Source organism: Bubalus bubalis, chromosome 3 (genome assembly GCF_019923935.1).
Source record: "Bubalus bubalis isolate 160015118507 breed Murrah chromosome 3, NDDB_SH_1, whole genome shotgun sequence".
Lineage (NCBI taxonomy): Eukaryota > Metazoa > Chordata > Mammalia > Artiodactyla > Bovidae > Bubalus > Bubalus bubalis.
The window spans coordinates 92,797,592-92,824,406 of record NC_059159.1 but is presented as its reverse complement, the minus strand read 5'-3'; the positions used below and the strand labels follow the sequence as shown (position 1 = coordinate 92,824,406).

The following is a 26,815-nucleotide window of genomic DNA, read 5'->3' as shown; positions in this document are numbered from 1 at the left end:
CCCTGACAGCCATTTTGCTTTTTGCATTTCTTTTCCATGGAGATGGTCTTGTCTCCTGTACAATGTCACGAACCTCATTCCATAGTTCATCAGGCACTCTATCTATCAGATCTAGGCCCTTACATCTATTTCTCACTTCCATTGTATAATCATAAGGAATTTGATTTAGGACATACATGAATGGTCTAGTGATTTTCCCTACTTTCTTCAATTTAAGTCTGAATTTGGCAATAAGGAGTTCGTGATCTGAGCCACAGTGAACTCCCAGTCTAGTTTTTGCTGACTGTATAGAGCTTCTCCATCTTTGGCTGCAAAGAATACAATCAATCTGATTTTGGTGTTGACCATCTGGTGATGCCCATGTGTAGAGTCTTCTCTTGTGTTGTTGGAAGAGGCTGTTTGCTATGACCAGTGTGTCTCTTGGCAAAACTCTATTAGCCTTTGCCCTGCTTCATATACCTATGGCTTATTCATGTTGATGTTTGGCAGAAACCAACACAAATCTGTAAAGCAATTATCCTTCCATTTAAAAAACTAATTAATTAAAAAAATACATTTTCATGACACTACACATATACTTACCTCAAACACAAATAAATCCATATATAGCTAGTGAAGTCCAAATAGGGTCTGTAGATTGGACTAATATCAGTCTTCTGTGGCAGATTCATTTTGATATTTGGCAAAACTAATACAATTTTGTAAAGTTTAAAAATAAAATAAAATTAAAAAAAAATATATCAGTCTTCTGGTTTTGACATTGTATTGTAGTTATACAAGATGCCAACTTTGTGGAAGGCAGGGTGAAGAGTCATTCACCCAAGTTACAAAGCTAGTAAAGCAAAAAATTTAGTAGAGAATTCTTTTTAGTATAGAATTATTTTTTGATAATAGCAATATTTGATTTTTGTAATAAAATTAGAGTAATGCAAAAATGTGTAACATAGGATGTTAAATTCACTCTAGTACCATCACAGAGGAAACTACTGTTAACAATATGATGCATCTTTATTAAACTTTATGTGAACAGTCATTGTGATTTATTGGATAATTTTAAAGTGCCTTCCTGTGCTCAGTCATGTCCAACTCTTTGTGACTCCATGGACTGTAGCCCGGGCTTCCCTGGTAGCTCAGTTGGTAAAAAACCTGCTGCAATGCAAGAGGCACTGGTTCAATTCCTGGGTCGGAAAGTTCCCCCTGAAGAAGGGATAGGCTACCCACTCCAATATCCCCAGTCTTCCCTGGTGGCTCAGACAGTAAAGAATCTGCCTGCCATGCAGGAGACCTGGGTAAAATCCCTGGGTTGGGAAGATCCCCTGGAGGCGGGCATGGCAACCCACTCCAGAATTCTTGTCTGGAGAATCCGCATGGACAGAGGAGCCTGGCAGGCTACAGTCCATGGGGTTGCAAAGAGTCAAACATGACTGAGCGACTAAGCACAGCACAGGACTGTAGCATGCCAGATTCCTCTGTTCATGGGATTTCCCAGACAAGAATACTGCAGTGGGTTGCCATTTCCTACTGCAGGGGATATGCCCAACCCAGGAATGGAACCCTGTCTCTCGAGTCTCCTGCATTGACAGGCAGATCCTTTACCACTATCACCACCCGGGAAGCCCAATTTTAAAGTAACAGTTCCTAATTATTCTTATAACTTTTAAATGATAGCTTTTTCCTCCATTTCTTCATAATAGACTCAGGATGTATTTTAAATTCTCAGGGACATAACTCTGTTTTACACATTTTCTTTCTGACATTTTTAAATTCCCAAGTACTCACATTATTCCTTATTGATTTTATTAATTTTCATTTATTCTTTTTTGATATTTTAAAATTCTTTATTACCTGTGTATACTCATTATGACAAGAAAAGTGAAATTTGCTGTATTCTTAAGGTACAGTAAAATTTTGCTATCAAATTAGATATCAAAGCATGATTTTAGACTAACAGGCATGGAAAACAAACCTGTGGTTGCAAGGGAGGGGGTGGTGCAGGGGAAGGATGGAGTGGAATTTGGGGGTTAACAGATGCAACCTATTATATACAGAATGGATTAACAACAAAATCCTACTGTATAGCACAGAGAACTATATTCAATAGCCTGGGGTAAAGCATAATGAAAAAGAATATTAGAAGAATATATAACTGCATCACTCTGATATACCGCAGAAACGAACACATTGTAAATTAACTATACTTAAATAAAAATATATTTTCAAAAAGCATGGTTTTATTATGCAAGGACACACACTGTGCTGAAAGAATACAATGCATGCTGATATTCTTAGACAAGCACTCATCACAGAAAAGCAGTGGTCAGAAAATTTTTTAATTAAAATGGAATATCTTCTGTGTGGCAAAATTTTTTCACAAAAATAAAACATGAAAACAAGTCTATAACCCAACTAAGTTTTCAAGGAGTTCATTTGCTATCCAAGCAAGGAAAACTGTTTACCAATGGTGATTACTCAAATAGTATTTGATCAAGCATTTGTTCTTAAGATAGTTTTCAGTTATTGGGTGTAGTGTTTTGATACCATCACTTGTATTTTTCATTTAACACAATCAAATGCATATCACTGTTACATTTTTATGCTCCCTATTCTTGTGTGTATGTATGCCTTCTCTTTTGTTAGGTCCACTATAAACATGCCAGACAATCTATGGGAAACTCATGTGACAAGTTTGTGTCTCCCTGAACAATTCTCAGCAACTTTCAGTAAACAGACACTTATTTTAAAATTTAAAAATACATTTTCTAAAAATTATCAAAACGTTATCTTTGAGAACTGCCACAGTTTTGGCCAAAATGTACCCTTTGTCACGTTACAGGATAAACTTTTAACCAACTCACCTAAAAGACATTCACTTTATGACGTTTAAGTTACTCTCCATCTCGACTTCAGGAAGAAGTAATTTTCTTTTGCCACATAAACATGTGAAATTGTGCCAATGGGGAAAGTAGGCTCTGGGCTCTTTAAACTATATTTTTAAAAGAACTTAGACTATGTGAAGTCCACTGATTTCACAGATTGGTTGTTTGCAAGCATGCCAATTCAATTGGAGCAATTTCCTTTAGCCCATTAGAGAAAAGTTATAGAGAAGCTCAGTGTAATCTTCTGAATTTATGGTATCATCTGAGAAGGGATATTCTGTGACTATGAAAAGTTATAGTAGTTTGAGGCTAAAAGGAGTGGGGGCAAATGGTATGATTACGCTTTCCTTCATGAATCAATTCCAGATGTTGCCATTAGATTCTCTGAATGTTGAAGGATAAAAAATATTGGTGCTGGAGAGACCTTAGAGATAATCTAGTGGAAACTTCTCCTTTTACAGAGGAGGAAACTAAGGCCTGGAAAGACTGTGTGTGCAAGTCATCCAGTCAGGTAGGAACAGAGATGAGTTTAGAACCCAGATCTCTTGTCTAACTCAATCATAGTCCAGTGATTTGGTTCCCATAGATAAGAGTAATTAGAAAGTACCCAGACAGCTTTGAGATAAATATCTTTTTATCCCTCTACAACCAGCACATAATATTAATCTTTCCTTTTTTAAGCCTGTATTATATAGATGCATGAATAACAGAAAGTGTGGGAGGCACATTAGTATGATAACTGGAAAAGATCTAAGGTCTTTGATGAGTACATAACCAGAAATATACTGTTGAATTATACTATAATTTGTTTCTTCTTAAATATGAGACACCCTCCAAATTTTCACTTGTAGTAAATGTCTCTAATCGAAGAAAGAGTATCAAGTACATATGACATAGACATGCTACTCACTGAAATTGTTTCAAAAATATCACCTAAACCACTGTGCCATTCTTAATATTTCAGATTAAATGATTTTTCCTTCCCTCTTCTAGAATTGTTGCTGTTGTTTAGTCTCTCAGTCGTGTCCAACTCTTTGTGACCCCATGGACTTGCAGTACACCAGGCTTCCCTGTCCCTCACCATCTCCCGGAGTTTGCTCAAACTCATGTCTATTGAGTCGGTGACGCCGTGCAACCGACTCTTCTAGAATACTAATATGATATCTTGATTCAATGTTTATTTGGGGAATTTGAGATGGCTCTTTTGGAATGGCCACTTTACAAGTGGTCATCTCATATTCCTCCCTCCCAGAGGGACTTGAGTCCAATAATTAATCTAAGTCCCCACAGCACAGAGGCACAATGTGCACCACATGAAAAACAATGCTGACTCTCCATTCCGGCAGAAGGACACACGTGAGGGCTGGGGACCATGGAGGAGAGAAGAGACGAGGCAAAAATCCCAACACGCAGGGCTGCAATTCATTTCCATTCAGTTACTAATTACCAGTGGATCCTAAGAGAGAAGTTCTAAACTGCACATTCAATTTGAAAAATTCTATTCTCAAGTTCTTTCTTACATCCAAAGAAGTAACTTATTAAAGTATTAATTCAAAAGGCAAATATAGGGACAGCTCAATCTAAAGCCATATTTTATGATCTAGTTTGCCAAGGGAAAGTGTTTCTAAACTCCAAGCTTCAATTTCCTTATCTATTAAGTGCTGAAAGTAATAATCTAGATAGTTTTAGCTCGCACTCAGTCAAAATAATGCATGTAAAAGAGCTATTGGACAACAAGTGAATTGTTATGGGTTTCTCATGTTGTTGTTAACGGTAGTCTCTCACATGTAATCACAAAGCACCTGCTTCAAAACAACGGTGCTCAGAAACATTTCCTTAGTAATGTTAATAGTTAGACTCTTCATTTCTGAACATAACATAGCAGAGACACAACATAAGGCAAGTGCCATAACCATTTAATATAACAAGTGATATACATATACACATTTTTAAGTGTTCAGAATGCCCAAGAAGAAATCTATGAATATTTGAATATCGGTCTTTTAAAAAGTGCAGGAAACTAATAGTTCATAAATTAGTATTAATCTAGAATGATCCTATTATTTCAAAGAAACCAAATCTTTGAAGCTTACGTGACATCAAGCACAAGGGGGTTTAGTAATAATACGCAAGTGCATGTACCTCCAAGGAATGTTGAATGGTTTTACACAGGAAGTACCATGGGGATTAACTGAATGAAGATGTGTGTTTACAGCAGGATTTCTAAAACAGAACTGCCTCATTTTGAGCAAGTTTCTTATTAATCTGCCCCACACCCATGTACCTGAATTGAAAGCAAATACGACTGAAAGAAAACAGTATCCCTAGATAGAGCCCAGACAAAGAACTCTTAGATCAGAGAGATAATTTTAGTGAACAAGTAAAATGGTAACCATTTTGCAGAGTGTGTTAGAGAGAAGCTGTATCAGTCAGGACAAGCAAGGTTGCTCTGTGGTAACAAACAGCCCACAAAAATTTCAATGTCTTGAGTCAAAGGTTTATTTCTTATTTTTTGCAGAGTTTTCTACAGATCTGGAGGTCTCTCCTGGTCAGCCAAGCTCCATTTGTTAGCTCAGGATCCCACTCCACTTCAATCTTTTGGCTCCCCCAATCAACACATGCCCTCATGGTTGCTGTAACAAAAGAGCAAGCTGACAGATGTACAGACACAATTCAGGTGGTGCAGTGGTAAAACAATCTGCCTGCTAATGCAGGAGACATGAGAGACATGGGTTTGATTCCTGGGTCAGGAAGATCCCCTGAAGAAGGAAATGACAACCCACTTCACTATTCTTACCTGGAAAATTCCATGGACAGAGGACCCTGGCGGGCCACAGTCCATGGGGTCGCAAAGAGTTGAACTCAACTGAACACACAGTCCTTGGTCCTTGGCATTTCATTAACACTCACTCCTAACTGGCTAGAATTCATCACATTGCCCCATGTAAATACAAGGGGGTGAGCAGGGAAGCACACTTTCCCCATGTACTATTGCATATCACTAAGTCTTTGGCAAAGAGGCTTGCTTTCTGTAGAAAATTATTGAAAATGACTATACATAAAATGTACACCTAAAATGTAAGTCTTGAGCAAATACAGAAATTAACATTACAACTTTTTAATAAGGGCCAGAACATTCCAACACAGACAATATGGAGAGGACATCAAGGGATGCACAGATGTTAAAGTAATCATTCAAACTAGAGACAGCACTGGACATGATCTGTAGAATCCACTGTATATCTTATTTATTTGGTGGTACTAGAACATACTCAACAACTTTTACCTGAGGGACATTGCAGAGCACAGATTCTATCTTCTCTAAATGTATCCTTTTATTGGCTTAATAAAGTGCAAATTTAAAAGACTATCTAGATGGCTGGACTGTTGTAATAACCAAGGTGTTAGTATCAAGAAATAGCAAGATAGAGTACAGACAGCCCTTACAGCATGGTACCTATTTCATGCCATAAAATTCAGCCCTTAAAATTTCAAAATGAATCATACCTGAGTGGGAAATGTGCCACTAGATACATTTGTAAGCACTGGCCAAGGGGAAGTTTTGTCTGATAAATTTTCTTTCCTTTAGGATGCCCTGTGAAATAGGCGACACTTTCATCTGTATCCTGAATACTATGGAGACTTTCCCTTCCTGAGTCTCTATCCCAAGGCCACACACCAGCAAAAGCTTAAGGCAGGTCAAGTCTATGACGCATCTTCCCAATGAATAAAGCACCAATGGGTCTTTATCTTGGAGAAGGCAATGGCACCCCACGACTGAAGCGACTTAGCAGCAGCAGCAGCACCTTAGCAGGGTCTTTATCTGTTAGGAAGAAGAGGTGCCAAGTTGTACAATAGTCAAAGGCCACCTAGATCTCATGCCCATATGCAGTCATTTTAGGACCGAGTAATGCCACTGTCATTTACTCTTGCTACTTTTTTCTGATAATCAAAAAAGGTTTTACTCAAACTAAGTTAATCAGGACTCAAACAGTATAGTTTTGGGAAACATGGTACCAGGATCTCTAATCTAGGGAAAGAAACTACCAAAGCCCCTTTGAATAAAGGGCCTCTGGAGGGAGAGTTTACTGGGAAAGCATGTCTTTCCTTTCCTTTTTTTATACATAGTACAAATTTATGAGAATACCCAAAATCAGACTCGAACAAATTAAATCAACCAGGAATGTATGCTTCAGGTAGAGTGGAGAGATGGTGCATGGAAACATGCTATGTTCTGCTGGAAAGACCTCAGAAAGGGAAGCACAGACTCAGCATTTTTTTTTTTTTTTCCACAGAAAGAGCATTGTCTTTACTGTCCAAATCTTAAAACTTCCCTTGCATTCTGCTGCTAAGTCGCTTCAGTCGTGTCCGACTCTGTGCTACCCCATAGACGACAGCCCACCAGGCTCCCCCGTCCCTGGGATTCTCCAGGCAAGAACACTGGAGTGGGTTGCCATTTCCTTCTCCAATTCATGAAAGTGAAAAGTGAAAGTGAAGTCACTCAGTCGTGTCTGACTCTTTGCGACCCCATGGACTGCAGCCTACCAGGCTCCTCCGTCCATGGGGTTTTCCAGGCAAGAGTACTGGAGTGGGGTGCCATTGCCTTGTCCGTGCATTCTAGAGTAATGTATTTATGTAAATATGTGCCCTTTTGCACTCAGCTTTGCTACTTCTAAGAAAAATGTAACATTAACATTATTTTGGGAAAAGGCATTAAGGTATTTTCAGAGGTCTCACAGATAGTTGGTGAAATGTGCTCAGTGACTTATGTAAAAAGGATCAGCAGCACAATTTATAGATTAAATTCCTCTTTGTATCCTAGGATTATACTGGACTTCATTAGTTATTGGCTAAGGGCCTCCCTAGTGGTTCAGATGGTAAAGAACCCACCTGTAGTTCAGGAGACCTGGGTTTGATCCCTGGGTTGGGAAGATGCCCTGGAGAAGAGAATGGCAACCCACTCCAGTATTCTTGCTTGGAGAATCCCCATGGACAGAGGAGCTTGGCAGGCTACAGTCCATGGGGTTGCAAAGAGTCGGACATGACTGAGTGACTAAGCACAGCACAGCACAAAAAAGAATTGTCCAGAAATCAGCAGGCAGGATGTAGTTGAGCATTTGCTGATTCTTCTGTAACTAAATGTTTGTTTGAGGTAGTTGACCACTGTGAATTGGAGTTGGATTAATCTCTGACCTGAATGTTCCTCTCAGCAGACAGGGGCCTGGAGTATTCTTAAATGTCCTCATGCACGAAATAGTGGTTCTCAATAGGAGTGTGATTGGACCATCTGCTAACATTATTCCAAATACACAGAGCAAAATAAAAATCAAAGGAACTGCAGACTATCAGATTAAATATTTCTTCACCACAAAAGATATTAATTGCTAAGAGTCCTCTAAGATAAACAGGAGAGATCATTGAAACCATTAAGAAGTTGGGACCTTTTTATACAGCAATGTATCCACATTTTGCCTGCATGCATTTGCTAAGTCACTTCAGTCATGTCCAACTCTTTGCAACCCCACAGACTATAGCCTGCCAGTCTCCTCTGTCCATGGGATTCTCTGGCCAAGAATACTGGAGTGGGTTGCCATGCCCTCCTCCAGAGGATTTTCTCAATCCAGGGATTGAACCAGCATCTCTTAGGTATCCTGCATTGGCCGGCAGGTTCTTTACCACTGGCGTCACCTTTAGGCAATATCAATTAACTCTGCTTTAAAACCTGAAGTGATTTTCATCATTTTTTACTTCCTCTCATTTCCCATACTTCTACTGTCCAATTTCTGTTGCTTTTCTTCATTTTCTAGGTTACTGTTTATGACTTTCTTCTTCCTTTTTGCAACTGCTGTTCTCTTGGTTGTCTCATCTTAGTTTCATATTTAAATGAATGCAGTGTTTATCACCAGTTTTTACTACAGTCTGTCTATTCCTAAATTCTTTATTTTGACTCAACTTGTTTGGAGTAATTTTTCATCAGTTACTTTTTTCAGGGAAGACTTATGGGTGCCATGTCTGTTGCGTTTGTTCCTATTTCAGGATGTCTGGATTAATCTTTATATCTGAACAACAGTGTCTAGTTTGTTAAGATTCTTTCCCTTTGAATTTGATAGACATCTATCCATTGTTTTTAAAGTACCTGTTACATATAACATCAAATTTCTCTTGATGAACATTATGCTCTTTTGAGGAAATTTTCTTTTATTACATTTATAAATACTTTTCCTTTTCCATTTCTCAACTTTAGAAATAGAGAGAGTCCTTTTGCTGAATCATTTAAGATATCTTTATATCTTCATCTTTGCTTTGTCTTAATCTCCATATCTTTTTCCCCTTTGAATTCTCTGAAAATACCTCAAGCCTTCTTCTAGAAGCAGTCAATTTAATTTCTTGTTCGGATGCTTCTTAACAACACATGATGGAATTATTTTAACTTATTATTTCATAAAAGCAATAGAAAGGATTAATTGATAAGGGTTGATGCTTAAGTATGAACCATATCTGGTTAATTAATATAAATGAAAGTCTCGTTAAATAAGGGTTAATATACAGTACAAAATTCACTTAAAGTGAATATATTTAAAACAAGGACTTGACTGAAATTTAAAACTATGAAGGCAAGTTTGTCTCAGTTTAGGTTATAATCTGATAATTTTTAAAACAAAGAAAAGGATCAAGTGTTAGAATTTAAGGCCATCATTTTTTGACACAATTGCATCACTGCTCATTATAATATCTCCTTCCCTTCACACGTGACTTTAATGAAATGATCATAAAGAGAGTCATTTCTCAGGGCTTCCTTAACCTTTTGACACGTAAGTCATTGTCTTCCAACATACCTGTCATATGACCTTCCTTGGTGATTTTCTATTCTTCAAATGTTAACTGATGTAAAACTACGAGATGTGCAAATGCTGTGCTTAAAGTGATTTTCCAACAGCATTTCTATGAAATCTCATACCATTTACAAAGTTTTAAATTTAATCTTGTAATCAGGTTATATTGTATTTTGCATTTTACTGCTGGATGCTGTAAGAGACTGACCGATTCAGACATCAACATGAAGCATTCTATCGTCAAATAGCATTTGGATGGAGGCAATTTTTACATGTGTTGAGTTCTGTTAATGTTTCCATTTCCATTTTCCTGCCTACTTTACAATTCCAAATACTTGCAATTAATAAATTTGTGTATTAATAAGTAATAAATTTATTACTCAGACCCTAATAGTAATGAAGACTATTCAAAAGGTACTACTTCAATCGGGGTTTTGCAGTAGAGAGAGATGGAGCTTAATGTACAACAAGGACAAATGGAGATTTATAGCCAAGGATCAGGGTGGGGTCAATGGATGACAGATTATTAAGAGGCTAAGGGGGTTATTGCAAGACCAGCTCAGAAGGATACTTGCTGAAGGCAGGTCAGGATGATCAGATAACAAGTGTGGGAGATTTTTGAACAACTGGCTCAGTAGGAGTCTTACTAAATAAAATTGGACTAAGCAGATCAAGGACAGAGCCCCAGGTCAAGTCAGAAGAAGACTCAGAGGAACCCGACTCAAGTTTGGTAAAGAACGGTGTTAGTCCCAGTACTGTCTGAGCCTCTCTCCTCCTTTTCATCTTATTAGATGGGCTTTGCCCTTGAGTGCCTTTGTCTGTGTCAGTGTCTCATACTGGATTCATCCTTTCTTAAAATAAGGTCTATTAACCAATTTCAAATTTCTCAGCCTCTCCAATGATAACTTCTGTGGCTTCCTCTATTTGCTAGCTTACAAATCTACATGGCTCTGGATCCTCCAAAGATATCACTTCTTCCAGGGTAAAGGCATTCTCTTAGTTCTCTCCGCAAAAAGATCTCTTTCCTCATGCTGCTGTGGACTTTGGAGTTTTACAAGCCTCTCTGGATTTAGGTGGGAAAAGATAACTTCCAGGCTGATGGCAACCAGGAAGACACCCCCGTTCCTGAGAATTCTTTTCCCTGTGGTTGTTTCCTGACTGCCTCCCTCTATCAGATATCCCCCGGAAGCAGCTGGACTCAACTCTCCTCTGCTTACTGCCTCAAGCAGGATTTCCTTTTTAACTCTTTCTTGTCTAAATATGTGTGGTTGGCTCCAGACTACCTGTAATGGGCTAAAATTGTGAGAGCGCATAAATCTAACTTACAAATAATTCCACTATCTGCAAATGGAAGCAAAATAGGCCTATTATAAATGAGTTCTCTATGCAGAAAGTGTATATACCATGGCCAGGATACTGTAGCACAAGTTGCTCTTTTAATCTATTATTTCCACTTTCAGAGCATATTCAGTTGTTTTATGTGTATGATTGAGATAGATATATAAATCCCAAGGAATAAGATGATAATGGATAGATGAAGTCTTTATATACGTTAACACATGGATTCAAACTTGAGTTTTCTCACTTGCTACCTTTGTGAATATGTGAAAAGGTTATTTGACTTGTTTGTGCCTCAATTACCATATCTCCCCATTAGGGTGATAATGCCTCCTTTACAACACCTCTGGGAGGATCAGGGAGCATAGATATAAAGGGCTTAGCATGGACCTTGGCAATGAGTAGACTTGATAACTGGTAATTATTCTGAAGATTAACTTATAATGTTACCAAACAAAAACCATTTTCTATAAAGGTAAAAGCCTTAAAAATATGACTTGAATTCCTGTAATCTAAGAGTACAAAGGGATCCTCAGCCTCTGTTCCAGGTTGGGCTGTTTTGAAGACAGGCTGGAGAGCAGTGTAGTAATATCTCACCTAACCTCTACCCAATGGTGACAAAGTCCAACAACCTGAAGCAACGATGGCTCCTTGAACCTTGGATCTTTGGGGACTTCAGGTTTTCCCCCCAATCTACTCCTTCCCTTTGGCCTATAAGCAAATACTTAAAAGAGATGAACAGCTCACCTTAAGAGCCTTATGACAACCAGCTAACAAATAACCCAATGAATCTTCAATCAGCACCCAGCACCCCCTCCAACTTGAAAAATGTGCAAACAGAAAAAGGATTTCCCCCCCAAGAATTCCTGTTTGATATACTACCTTGACCTGCACCCAGCAGTTCAAATCACGAAAATAAGAATCTTTTATGGTTACTGGGAAAACTCATAGTTTATCATATTTTGTCGGCTGGAGAGGAAGAAAAGACTTGGCCAGGTTCCTGAGGGAGAGACAGCCTGTCATATTTGCTGAGATTTATTTATGAAAAAGCACTCAGGATGATCCTTTGAGCAACATGCCCCCCTCCTGCTTGGAGCACCATTCGTGCAAGGCGAGGAGGAGAGCCTTCCAAACCGTCCGGAGCTGAAGGTAAAGAAAGGAGAGGACCAAAATAAACAGGGGAACACTCTCAACTGCCATCATTTAATCCTCTTGATTATTTAAACTTCTGCAGAATAGTGATTGCATATTTGAAAGTAATACATCTGTTCCTTTCCCTCCCCACCCCCATGAGGTTTTCTAATCCCGAGGTAATTACGTTTTGACAAAAATTTATTGGGACATCTGTTTTTTCCCTTAGATCTGCAGGTCACTGTGCAACTCTAACAGCAGCCCAGCAGAGAGCTGTGCTGGGGAAACTGAACACAATGGCTGGGGGGATCCAGGGCGCGTGCTGGGCACCGCGTTTCAGTTACAGACAGAAAGGGAAGCCCCCTGGTGTCACCTGCCCACGCTTTGCTGCGTGCCCCCTTGCCTGGTACTCAGCACAGGATTCTGGCCTGGGAGGTTGAGGGTATCAATGGGGAGGGAAAGGAGGAGGGCTGGCTGGTAGCAGGCTGGCAGTGTGCATGAAGATTCATGCATTTGCTAGGTTGGCATCCAATATAAAAATAATTCATGGAGGGAAGAGGATGGGATGCAATGCACAGGCCATATGTTTGGAACCCCTGCCCATAATGGCTGGCTGTGGTAACCAGCGTCTGGTGCCACCAACTAGATTAAATTATGGTACCCTGTGGAGGCACAGAAATCAGAAAGATTTCACAAACTTTTGGCGTTTGCTAAAACATGGAGTATCCTAGGAACTTTACCCATACATAAAACTTCTTTTATAATTTTTTAACAACTTCACTTTGGTTTACTCTTTTCAGTGGATAAACCACCAAAATATGCTAACTCCTATTTTTTTCACAAATCTCAGCTCCTAAAGGAAATCCTTATATCAGAGTTCCACGGGGAACGCCTTTTCTCTGTGTTTTTATGCCTTGGAGCCTTCATAAGGAAGTTTATTTTCCTGGTGTCCAACCCAATATCTTGACCTAGTGTTTGAAAAAGCCTGAGTGCCTCAGTGCCAAATGAAACCATGGAACATTCTGAGGTGTTTCTGCCATTAAGAACTTAATTAGGAATTTTAATAACTAAAGTCCCATTTCCTCTTCCTCTGGCCTATTGATAAAAACAAATGGATTTATAACCAAGATATTTCTCTTTCAGATAGGCTCCAAACTACAATCCACATCTTTCTTTTCCCTGAAAAGTATCAAACTAGCTTTATGATTCCATATAAATACCCACTTTCCCAAACCAAATTTTAAAAAACTAAAATGCCTCGGGGTACAATAGAGCATCTCTTTCATGAATGGATGAAAGGCATGCTATTTCCTAAAATTTTATATGAAGGAAAAGGGGGAACAAATCCCCAGTTTTTGGATGAAAATATTGAGAGGTCATTCAAAAATATTTTGATACCAAGTTGGACATGGAGCTCCAAGTTCTGGACCTCAGTTTTAGGCTCCATTCTTTGGATTATCAAAGTACCCAAAGATTAAAAAAATCATGTACTGGCTTCATCAGAATCCTGGTATCCCATGAGATACCAGGTCATCTGTGGGGAGGAAAAAAAGTGTTTCTCTACAATGAATTTAGAAGTACCAGCTTAAAGAAGTTTAAGCCGGCCATTTAAGGCTGGGAGTCTTCAAATTGTTATGGAATTATGGAGCTTAAGAAAATGAAAAACCATGGAGTATATCTTAACTCAGACTGCTGTAACAAAATACTATAGAATGAGTGGTTTAAACAACAGAAATTTCCTTCTCCTAGCTCGGGATGCTACAAGTCTGAGATCAGGGTATCAGCCTAGTTAGGTTCAGGGGAGGGCTCTCTTCCTGGCTTGAAGATGGTTGCTGTGTCCTCACATGGGGAAGGGAAGGCTCTGGTGGCTATTTCTATTCTTGTAAAAGTACTAATCCCATCGTCGGGGTGAGGTTTCAGGGGGTGCCTCCTCATGACCTCATCTCACTGTACTTCATTACCTCCTAATAACATCTCACCAGGTTTAGGGCTTCAACAAATGGATTTGGGGGCGGGGGGGGGGGGGGGAGGGCCACAAACCTTCAGTCCACAACACGTTGCTGTTCCAACATTTTGGTTGCAAAATTTTGAGTTTTATTTGGACTGACCCTCAGTTTTAAATTTGATGCAGTAGGAATGTCCTAATTGTCCCATGGCACACAACACACAGAAAGTATTCAGTTATTTTAGAGAGGAATTCATTCACTCACTTTTTTCATACTCTGTTTTTGTGCCAGTATCTAGAACATGAATATTGGTGGCAATATAAACCACAGTTGAAAAATGTATGGAGGACAAGTTTGTGTGTGCGTGGGGGTGGGGAGAAGTGATGGTGAGTGTGTTCACTATAGTTAAGAGAAAGGCAATCGACATACCAAGGGCTGTTGAGAAACAAACCTTGAAGCACACCAGTGAGCTGCTGCTGCTGCTGCTAAGTTGCTTCAGTCGTGTCTGACTCTGTGTGACCCCATAGACGGCAGCCCACCAGGCTCCCCCGTCCCTGGGATTCTCCAGGGAAGAACACTGGAGTGGGTTGCCATTTCCTTCTCCAAGGCATGAAAGTGAAAAGTGAAAGGGAAGTCGCTCAGTTGTGTCTGACTCTTTGTGACCCCATGGACAGCAGCCCACCAGGCTCCTCCACCCATGGGATTTCCCAGGCAAGAGTGCTGGCGTGGGGTGCCACTGCCTTCTCCGCCACCAGTGAGCACACACTCGAATTTGGGAACTAGGAGTGTTGCATGCAGTTCATTCAGGTGCTACCATGGGTTGTGCATGCGTGTGTGTGTGTTGGACACTGGTAAGATTGCAGAAGGGGACCCAATTTTCTGTTCTTTATTTGAACAAAAGCTGTTAAGATCAGGATTAAACTCCCTAGAAACCACTGTTCTATTTTCTTCTTATTTCACTGCCCCCATCTCATCTGATTTTTTTTAATATACTTTATTTCCCTCATCCTAATTTTCTCCCTTATTTTTAATTGTTTTCTTCTGTTACTGCATTGGAATTGCATAGTTTGTTCATCAGTATGCACACTAAGCCTATTTAGCTGTAGCTTTATGTTTGTTTTGCGGTTTTCTTGCTTTGTTTCTCCTCCAAAGCCTAGAAATGAAGTTCAATATATTGAACAAGAAGAAATTTCCAGGATAACAAATCTCCACTTCTTTGGGCTAGAGTTTATAGAAATACTTAGAAAGAGAATGGACTAGGACTTCTGGTAAGAGGACAAACGTCTATTAATGTTGGTCTCCAGAACCCATGATATTCCTCGTGCTCCCAACGTGAAATGCTCCCCACTCTCTGGCTCTTCCCATCAGAATCCTAATCATTCTCTAAGAAACAACTTCAGTACCTCTCCACTAAGTCCTCCCCAGGACCTCATTGGGAACCAGCCTCTCTCTCTTTAGCTCTCACACAAATTTTTATCTACCTCTCTGTCCCTCAGCTTCATCTTCCATAAGATGAGAATAAAAAGAGGACCACTGCATGTGATAAAACTTTTACATGACAATCCCATGCTGAATCTGTACTTCCTGGGTCCTCAAAACACAGAATGTTATCAGGAGTGTGGTAGGTATTTCATAAATGACCATTGAACCAACTTAATAGAACCTAACCAGAGGATTTCAGTGACCAGAACAGGTCTCCTGTTGGAAGCGACAAGGAGGGCTGTTTTATCTGCGTCTCAGAAGCAGCATGGAGGCCAGCAGAGCATCTGGCTAGGAATTAGGGAAACAAGCTCTACCTCCGGCTCGAGCTAGCTACTCGACACTGGGAAACTCACTCTGCCTCTCTGGACCTCAATGGCCTCCTTTTGGAGATGAAGCAGTTGGGCTGAGTGAGCTCCATGCTTGGTGGGCCAGGACACTACAGAACAGCCCAATGACCCAAACACACCAATGGTTCCTTCATGGGTGACAGTCAGTCCTGCATCAGAAAACAGCCAGCAGCCTGTCTGGCTGCAAGGGAGGGAGTATTTGGGGTACAGGTCCCACATTCACAGTTAGGTAAATTACAGATGAAACTCTCTCACTCCCAGATGAAGATAATTTGGTACTTCTTGAGCCTATTTTCCCTTCACCGATGTATTTACAATCACTATCTAAGTTTTCCTCTCTTGGAAATCATGGGGGGATTTTTTTAACAAATAAGATCTGCACCCAAACCCACCAGTCTGCTTGGTAGGACACAGATGTGCTCATTAGAGTGCAGGGTGTGTGTGTGTGTGTGAGAGAGAGAGAGAGAGAGAGAGAGTTCCCCCTGCACACAAAGAGTGGCAGCTGGATGGATGGCCTGCCGAGGGGTGAGCAGAGGGCCCTCTGCCAAATGCTGTTCCTTTAATTCACCTAAATGCTGACCTTGAAAAATTGCCCTTTATGGGATGTGATGAGGTGTGAATTCAATCTCCATCTTCACTTGGGTCCCGTCATTTTCTGCGCCGTGATTGCCAGTTGTGCCAGACAACATCAACTGGCCCGGCAGAGGGTGGGTGAGATTGACAAGGTCCTCTGGGGAAGACTGACATCAAAAGACCCTGCACACTCATTTCAGTCCTGCACCTCCCTCTCACCATCCTTTTTCTTTTTCTGGCTGCAATCAAACCCACAAAACTTGGTACTGGTTCAGTGACATCACCCATATGGTTTAACTGCACCCTCCTTGATTCTTGGTAAACAAGGTGGGCTCACCTGAGATGAGGTCTTGGAAAGTGCTTTCTTCATTCTCTTTGCTTCTTAAATGTTTTGGGATTCTAACCCAGAGCAACTCACTGCACACTTATTCTGTAATTTTTCTTGTGCTCAAGGAATCAAATGCAGTCCATTTAACTTCATCAAATCACTGACAACAGGCACTGATACAGAGGGTGGAAAATATGCAAGGCCAGAGAACAGCCAAAATCCGACAGCTTCTATCAGTATTAAAGCCAGATGTTCCACTGACTGTTCAAATTTGATAAAAACCCTCCCATGACAAAGGCTTCTCCGTGGGATAAGTGGGTCCCAGGGTCCACTCATCAGTATGGGGTTTGTGTGGCTGTGTTCTAGGCCACTGGGTGGCATTAACTGCGGCACCAGGGCCTCTGTGAAGGCGAAACCGGTCCTCCTTTGTCTGCGGGCTTCTATAGGTTGTTGTGGCTTGAACAAATCTGTTTACGCTACATTTGCTATGGCAACGTTTATCTGATAGGGACAAAAGACATTTTGATTCTTGAATTAATAACACTTGAGTCAAGCCGATGATTCAACAAGATGTATTCAAACAGTTTAAGTGAAGGCAATGTTTTCGCAGAAGCTAATTAATACAGGCACAGACCTTTGGCTGAAGTGATCTAAATGTGCAACAAGCCAGTGTTACCGTGTTCTGTAAGCCATCACACTAGCCCTGCCATGAGTGAATGGAGAGGAAAAAGAGTAAATGCACATCCTGTTCGCATGAGCCTCAGATCAGAGCCTAGGCGATTGCACATTTTAAGGAGCACCTGCAGAAGTGGCTTTTGCTCAGCCTGACAATGCGTTTGATTGCAGTGTAAAGGATGAGAGGGCCCTGCACACAGGACAGACTGTGACTTCACCTTCCAAACTTCCTCTTTGGCTCCGTGATGACTGCAGGCTATAGCTGCCCAGTCCTCCTCCTACCTGCCCCTGAGCTGTCGCCCTCACAAGGCTCAAAGGACTCGATTTCATGGCAGACCTTTTCTGGAAAACAGATGGAGCCCCAGGGGCTCAGGTAAATGGCTTTCCCTCCTTCCCCCACTACAACTCCCCCAAAGAGGTTTCCTTTTCTTCCCTCCATTGAAAAATTGCCAAAACCCATTCTGTACAGTACAGCTAACCCCTCAACAGGCAATGGAGAATGATGTTAATTTAAACTTCTGCCTTATTAAGTAACAAAACCCAGAAATAATGTGATCAAAGCCAAAAGACACAAACTTCTGCCATCTTTCTTGAGATAAAAGGAGTAAAACACCCATTAAATGAAGGAGGCTTGGACACTTAATAAAAATAGCTAATTAAGTGTTGGAGTAATTTAGCATTTTGCCTCACGAGCCCTGCAATACTCAAGACTAGCCTGTATCCCCTCCAATCTCACTCCTTCCTGCTGTGACTCAGGACATCACATAATTCTTTCTTCATTCCCTTCATTGTGTGCCAAGGACTGTTGTGTGCACTGGGAGTATGGAAGTGAGCAGCAGAGCAGATTCTGATTCTCAAGTAACTAACACTAGCGGTAGTAGGGGTGGAGAGCAGGACAGGACACACAGGTGTTAAGTGTTTGGATGAAAATAAATCAGCAGAAGAGGAATGAATGGAGGTGGGACAGGACAGGGGCTGCTAGTTGGCCAGCTCATCTGAATCCTGAAGTGCTCATGAGAATTTGTCCCGTGGAACAGAACCCTTCTCTTCTTACTTGTGCTGTTAGACAGTCTGTTCTTCACCAGTGGGAGTGAATTCTGTGCTTAACTCCAGATAAATTTCCTCTTCTCTTTTTTTCTTACTGTTAATCTGCAAATCCAACCAGTCCATTCTGAAGGAGATCAGCCCTGGGATTTCTTTGGAAGGAATGATGCTAAAGCTGAACTCCAGTACTTTGGCCACCTCATGCGAAGAGTTGACTCACTGGAAAAGACTCTGATGCTGGGAGAGATGGGGGGCAGGAGGAGAAGGGGACGACAGAGGATGAGATGGCTGGAAGGCATCACTGACTCGATGGACATGAGTCTGAGTGAACTCCGGGAGTTGGTGATGGACAGGGAGGCCTGGCATGCTGCGATTCATGGGGTCGCAAAGAGTCGGACACAACTGAGTGACTGAACTGAACTGAACTGAATCTGCAAATACTTTTTAACCCCTACCACAGACCAAATAAACAAACAAACAACAACAGAAATGAAAAAGGCTCAGTGCCCATTCCACTAGGGCCTACATCTAGTTAGGAAGATAGGCCATGAATGTCCCTACCTCCAGTAGGTCTAACGCTGTGGTTCTCTACCATTCCTGGGCCACAAGAGTAATCTGAGCAGAGAATTAAAATGCATACACCTGGGATCCACCCCAGATCTGCCAAGTGAAGATCTCTGGAGCAGGAAGGAGATCAGAGCATTTGCATTTTAATCACCCCCTCCCATAGATTAATGTAAAGCAAAGAGTGAGTGCAACTGTTATCAAGGAAACAACACTGGAAGAAATGAACACTAGTCACTGAAGCTCCTTGGGGCACATCCAAGGCCTTACCTAGTTTGAGATTTTGACTTTTTAATATAGGAGTAGCTGGGACTCCATCAGTGAAAATGTTAAGGAGAGAAGATACGAGTTCAAATCCAGTACAAGTTTGGTCCAGTTTCCTGGATGAAGGAGGAAATAATATCTCTTATGATAAATGTCATGTAATTTAAATGAAAGAAAATATGGAAGAACAATGATTGCTGTTCTTTTCAGGGACTAGATACTTTGAAATGGTCAGTTTCACGGGTGTTGGTTTCCTTCTATAGAACTCAATGAGATAAATGCTTGAATGTGATTTAAAGTCCACCACGACATTCCTTCAGCTATTTCCCTATGAGCAGGAAAATATTTAAGAGAAAAGCATTCTTACTTCCAGGTTTTCTTTCTAGTCTATATTAATGATTTGATTGCTTTAGCAACCAACCATTTTGGTGAGAAAAGAACAGATCAGACTTGATACTAGAAGCTGGCCCGTTGGTCATCAGGAAATTATAGGAACATGCAGCTAGAAGGGCTCTTTAAGATCAGCTAATCCAACCTTCCTGCCTTTTATTTCAAAAACGAAGGAACCAGAGAAGGAAAGGAATTGGCCCAACGTCAGAGACCCAGCCAATAGCAGAATGGAGACAAGACTCTAGAGAAACAGAGGTTTTTAAAAAAATTTTTCTCTGGAGACCTTGTTATTCCATGCCAAGAGCCCTAGGGTCAAGAAGGAGAGAGAAATAGTGGGGATACTTGACTCATGCTTCAACTAGAGGAAGACTGCTTTTTATCTTTTTTAATAAAGCTAAACAACAAGACTGCTGGGAGAAATAGCAACAACCTCAGATATGCAGATGATACCACCCTAATGGCAGAAAGTGAGAGGAACTAAAGAGTCTCTAGACTATGGTAAAAGAGGAGATTGAAAACCTGGCTTAAATTAACTCAGCATTCAAAAAACTAAGATCATTGCATCCAGTCCCATCAGTTCAGTTCAGTTCAGTTGCTCAGTCATATTCGACTCTTTGCGACCCCATGAATTGCAGCACGCCAGGCCTCCCTGTCTATCACCAACTCCCGGAATTCACTCAGACTCATGTCCATCAAGTCAGTGATTCCATCAAGCCATCTCATCCTCTGTCATCCCCTTCTCCTCCTGCCCACAATCCCTCCCAGCATCAGAGTCTTTTCCAATGAGTCAACTCTTCGCATGAGGTGGCCAAAGTACTGGAGTTTCAGCTTTAGCATCATTCATTCCAAAGAACACCCAGGACTCATCTCCTTTAGAATGGACTGGTTGGATCTCCTTGCAGTCCAAGGGACTCTCAAGAGTCTTCTCCAACATCACAGTTCAAAAGCATCAATTCTTCGGCACTCAGCTTTGTTCACAATCCAACTCTCACATCCATACATGACAACTGGAAAAACCATAGCTTTGACTAGACAGACCTGTGTTGGCAAAGTAATGTCTCTGCTTTTGAATATGCTATCTAGGTTGGTCATAACTTTCCTTCCAAGGAGTAAGTGTCTTTTAATTTCATGGCAAATAGATAGGGAAACAATGGAAACAGAGACAGACTATTTTCTTGGGCTTCAAAGTCATGTGGATGGTGACTGCAGCCATGAAATTAAAAGATGCTTGCTCTTAGGAAGAAAAGCTATGACCAACCTAGAGAGCATATTAAAAAGCAGAGACATTACTTTTCTGACAAAGGTCTGTATAGTCAAAACTACGGTTTTTCCAGTAGTCATATATGGATATGAGAGTTGGACCATAAAGAAGGCTGAGCGCCTAAGAATTAATGCTTTCAAAATGTGGTTTGGAGAAGACTCTTGAGAGTCCCTTGGACTGTAAGGAGATCAAACCAGTCAATCCTAAAGGAAATCAACCCTGAACATTCACTGGAAGGATTGATGCTGAAGCTGAAGCTCCAATATCCTGGCCACCTGATGCAAGGAGCCAACTCATTGGAAAAGACTCTGACGCTGGGTACGATTGAGGGCAGGAGGAGAAGGGAGTGACAGAAGATGGCATCACCAGCTCAATGGATATGATTTTCAGCAAACTCTGGGTGATAGTAAAGGAGAGGGAAGCCTGGCACGCTGCAGTCCATGGGGTTGCAAAGAGTTGAACATGACTTAGCGACTGAACAACAGGAAATTTTCAGTTTGCTTTTGAAAGAAGTGAAAGTGTTAGTTGCTCAGTCGTCTCATGGACTGTAGCCAGGCTCCTCTGTCCATAGAATACTCCAGGCAAGAGGACTGGAGTGGGTTGCCATACTCTTATCCAGGGGATCTTCCCAACCCAGGTAATGAACCCAGGTCTCCCTCTTTGCAGGCAGATTCTTTACCAACTGAGCCACCATGGTTTTATATGAAGAAATAATCTCACTATTAAAGATAACAAAGCTACTGCTGGGCATGTATATGAAGAAAATCATAATTCAAAAAGATACATGCCCCTCAACGTTTATTGCAGCAGTGTTCACAATAGAAAGGACATGGAAGAAACCTAGATGTCCATCAACAGAGGAATAAAGAAGATGTGATACATATATACAATAGAATATTATTCATCCATTAAAAAGAATGTAGTAATGCCATTTGTAGCAAAATGGATGGACCTGGAGGTTATCATGCTAAGTGAAGTAAGTCAAACAGGGAAAAAGAAATAGCATATGATATCACTTACATGTGGAATCTTTTAATAAATGATACAAAAGAACTTATTTACAGAACAAATAGACTCACAGACTTTGAAAGCAAACTTGTTACCAAAGTGGAAGCATGGTGGGGGAGGGATAAATTAGGAGTTGTGGATTAAAAAATATACACTCTTATATATAACATAGATAATCAACAAATACCTACTGTATAGCACATACTCAATATTCTGTAACCCATATGAGAAAAGAATCTGAAAAATAATTGATATATGTATAACTAAACCACTTCACTTTATACCTGAAACTAAATGTAACATTGGAAATCAATTATACTCTAATATAAAACAAAATTTAAAAAAAGAGTAAGTGGACTACAAGCATATATAAAAAAATATTAAAAATAAAAAATAAAAATAATAGAAAAGCACTGTATTATCCTTTTCTGTAGTTCTCAAAAGTGTTATTATTTGCTTCCTTCCTACCAGCTAATTTAGTGCAATCATCATCAGAAAACAATCTTGGAAAATGTCCTTGGAACTAGGTGTTTACATAATATCTTCTTACCCAAATGTCCTTCTTCATTATAACAAGATAAATGTATCATGAAACTTCCACTGAACAATTGCAAGAGAACAGTGAATACAAGGAGACCCCTTAGGTTTAAGATTACAAGTGGAAACCAAAGAAAGTCCAATACAAGTCTTCTCAAATGTACTGTTATAGGTTGGAGTATTTAATTAGCTCTTCACTATAAAAACCACTTATATCTATTTGTAGTTAGAAAATTAACTTTTCCATTTTTCCCTTATGATTTTCAACCAAGAATAAGTAAAAATTCTAGTTACGATTAAAGGTAGATGTATCACAGACTGTTACTTGCCTGCCAAATAACCATTCTCTCCTTATGAACAAACACTAGTTGTATTAAAGGAGGAAATAGGCCCATTTGAATATGTAATCAAACTCTCCTGCAGCCTAAGAATGTCATGTGAGAGAATTATGACTGTTGGGATGTGAGTACAAGTGACAGAGAGGGACTTCCAGAAAAATCTCTTCAGGCATGACTTCACATACTTATTTTGCCCTTTTCTCATTCAGTTTTCCCTATATGAGCATCGGCACGATGGCTGGCATTCCAGCAGTCATCCTGACAGTATGAAGTTAAGAGGTGCAGCCTGTGGCTAGTGGAGCACAAACCTAGAAGGCCCTCAGTCTTTGACAGCAGCAGGGAGCTGCCATATCACCCCAGTACCAACCCCCCAATATATTTTATGTGAGAGAAAAATAAAACCCTAAATGTCCTCAAGTCACTTTTGTTGTTGTTGTCTCATTTTTTTCATTTCTGTTACTAGGAACCAAAGAGAATTCACAGGTTAAATAGCAGGCCAGCCAAAGTACTATAAATGAAGCTAAGTTTAAGAGTATTTCCTATGTAACAGGAAGCATTATTTGCCAGAAAGCTGCCCAAGAAAGCTTGTTCAAGTGAGATTTCCTGACTTTTTTATGTTTTTCCAGATCTGAAACTTTTGGAAAGCGTATACGAACAGTAAAGTACATGGGCAGTTATCCAAAGAGAATTGCTTTATGTTTGCCCAGCGCAGAACAATGAACAGTGTTGGATATGAGTTGTCAACGATTCTATGTTTCTAAGAGTCAACTCAATAAAAGAAAGTTAAATTTCAAGCCATTTTCGAGAGGAGCTTATTTTATATGAACAGGCCATTTAGGGCACACTGCTAACTCTGAAATCATTTTCAGACTTGCCATATGACTGTAACATTAAATGACATCCATACCTACCACCTCTTTGTTTGGCCTTTGTATCGGTTCTTTCAGGCAATAGAGACTAAAAAGCATGAAACCACTGAGCCTCCATTAGGGCTCCCCAAAGCCATGCCCAAGCATAGGAAATGTGCATTGAACACATTTGTGTATGTGTCAGGTATAGAAAACAGCAAACTGAAACAGAGTGTGGCGTTTGAAGTCTTGAAGTTGACTGATGAGCTGGGTGGGAAATGGCACAGAGAGTGTTTCTCTCCAGCTTTTGCAAGACAGAGGCAAGCAGTCAGGCTCAGGAAATCCTCTCAGCCAGACACTGGGCAAAAAGGAGGGGATCAATGCGGGTCTTGAAGGCATTCAGACAAAGCCATCAGCAGATACAGGGGCAAGCTGGAGTCCAGAGTGTGACCATCAAACCCTGGCAGCAGATGATCCTCAATGAGGACCCCAAATAGGAACAATTTTGCCCAGTGATGTTGATGGACACACAAAAGGTGGTAATTTACCTGGCAGCATTCATCATTTCCACGGGTAGGCCATACTCTCTACTTACATAATGAGATTAAGATGTAAAGTCTATCCTAGTAGTTAACCAAGGAGAGTGAGGCTTCAAAAGATGAATAAGTTGGCACTCATCACATAGACCAGAAGAAGTCACAGAGCCAATGCTCACACTCAAAACTATCTGCCTCTAAAACCTATGTTTGAAATTCCTGAACCATGTAAGCTCTCTGAAAGGAAAACCTTCCCAAAGTTGGTGGCCAAATGTCTTTACTGCAGAGTCATAACTGAAGCAAAGGTCCTGCAGCTTTGATGAGAAGGTTGGTTTTAACCCTGTAAGGCAGTGTTTAATTTCCTTGAGCTTTTTGGAAAATTGAAAATAGTTCATGGATTCTCCCCCCACCTGCCAACCATCCATCTTCATGAAATTACAAAGAATCAGATCAGATCAGATCAGTCGCTCAGCCATGTCTGACTCTTCGCGACCCCATGAATCGCAGCACGCCAGGCCTCCCTGTCCATCACCAACTCCCGGAGTTCACTGAGACTCACGTCCATCGAGTCAGTGATGCCATCCAGCCACCTCATCCTCTGTCGTCCCCTTCTGCTCTTATATTAAGATTCTAATCTGGAAAACAATCTGGAGAAATTCACAAGGGCTATGGGGGTGGGGGTGGCAAGGGGGGCAGAGTAGGGCGGGGGGGCACTGTCACAGGGACAGCCACGCATTGGTGACACACGGCACCAAATCACACGTCTACTCTCCTAATTATGGCTTCCTTTCTTCTCCAAAATCTGTGCTTTTCCCAATATCCTAAGGCATACAGTCCAAATTTTAGTGTATAGCCACAACCGCCCTAAGAAAGCAATAGAATATATTTAATACAATGGTTGGAGCCTAAAACTCACAGGACATCTTCCAACCAATGTCCCCACATATCCACTGAAGAAGTCACCTGAAAATGCAGTCTTCCCAAAACACAAGGACACTGCTTCACTTCACTACTCTGCATCACTTCCTACTACCACCTAAAATGCCCTTCCCCTGTTCCCCCACACAGCATAATATAACCTGTCCTTAAAGTCCAACTCAAATATCAACTCCTTCGAGACGTTTTCGTTGGGCCATATGGCTTTACTTCACCACTTCATTGCTCACATTGAATTGGCCTAAGAGAATCGATTGCCATCTGCACATTAACTAGGTCTCTGTTAGGCCCCATGGTGTTGTTTATTCATTTTGTTTAAGTGTGTCTGTGAGCCAAATACTATAACATTTATATATGAATCTCCAGAATCTTACAAGTACCTGATATATATTAGGGCTTCCCATGTGGTGCTAGTGGTAAAGAACCCTCCTGCCAAAGCCATGGGTTCGATCCCTGGGTCAGGACGGCATGGCAACCCACTCCAGCATTCTTGCTGGGAGAATCCCATGGACAGAGGAGCCTAGTGGGCTGCAGTCAATGGGGTCACAGAGTCAGACACGACTTAGTATGTGTGATACATAGTGGACAGTCAATCGAGGCAAAGAGCATGGACAGATGGTTGTGAAGATTTCCATTAAGGAAATAAAACAGATCTTAGCTTATTATTATTTGAATGTTTTCCTGGATTTACAAAATAAAATATTTTGCAAAAATTTAATGACAGAATACTAACATAAGTCAAAAGGCCACACTACATGCAAACAAAAGTTGCATTCACTTTCTTCAGTAGTTTCATTCTTTCTTTAGTAGCTCTCTCTAAATGTCTACCAAACCTGTGAAGTTTAGGGTCTTGGTTTATGGGAAACCTTCATTAGCCATCATGAATCATCAATTCATTATGTCTAAGACAGGAAAGTTTCTAAGCAAAAATCTGAACAAATTTTTCAATTCTGGTCACACTCTAACCGCTCTAATAATTAACAATTACTGAACAAATATATTGTGTTGACATTTTTCTAAGTACTTTCCATGTATTGATTTACTTCAACATCTAACAGCTTGGATCTTCCAAGGTCCAAGTAAGCATTACACACAGTGAAGAGAAAGTCTACCAGGTAGACTTAGCCAAGATTTTCAGCTCTAAGGCCCTCAAAGATTTATCTATAATAGTAAGATTATCTGAACCATTTACTTATTATATTTGTCACTTATAAATAGATCTATAAATACTGAAATATTTACTAATCATAATATGATAGCTAATATTTCTGACAAAATAATCCAGTTGCCAGAGGATGTAGAAATAGAGAATACCATCAAACATGAGCAGTCATTAATGGAAACTGTTTACAGCTGAGTTTAATTTTGCATATATTTGAAAATTACATTATAGTCTTTTTTTTAAAAGAAGAACTCACTTGAACCATAATCTTAGCAACAATCCAATTAATAGCAACTGGCGGCTCTTAGGTTGGTACCTCACACTGACCGTCTGTCTCTGCACCTTCTATTTCTCTTATAGCGCTCTTCACAAGGTGTAGTTAGTTTTTGTACTTTATT

At 40.5% G+C, this 26,815-nt stretch overlaps 1 long non-coding RNA gene across 1 annotated transcript in view; it reads right to left on the bottom strand.

Annotated features, from left to right (window-relative positions):
* Window positions 1-1,688: 1,688 nt before the first annotated feature.
* Window positions 1,689-26,815, bottom strand: part of LOC123332807 — a 29,957-nt gene continuing 4,830 nt past the window's right edge. The window contains exon 2 of the long non-coding RNA XR_006549859.2: window positions 1,689-5,509. This is a non-coding gene — a long non-coding RNA (uncharacterized LOC123332807). The remainder of the gene's footprint in view (window positions 5,510-26,815) is intronic.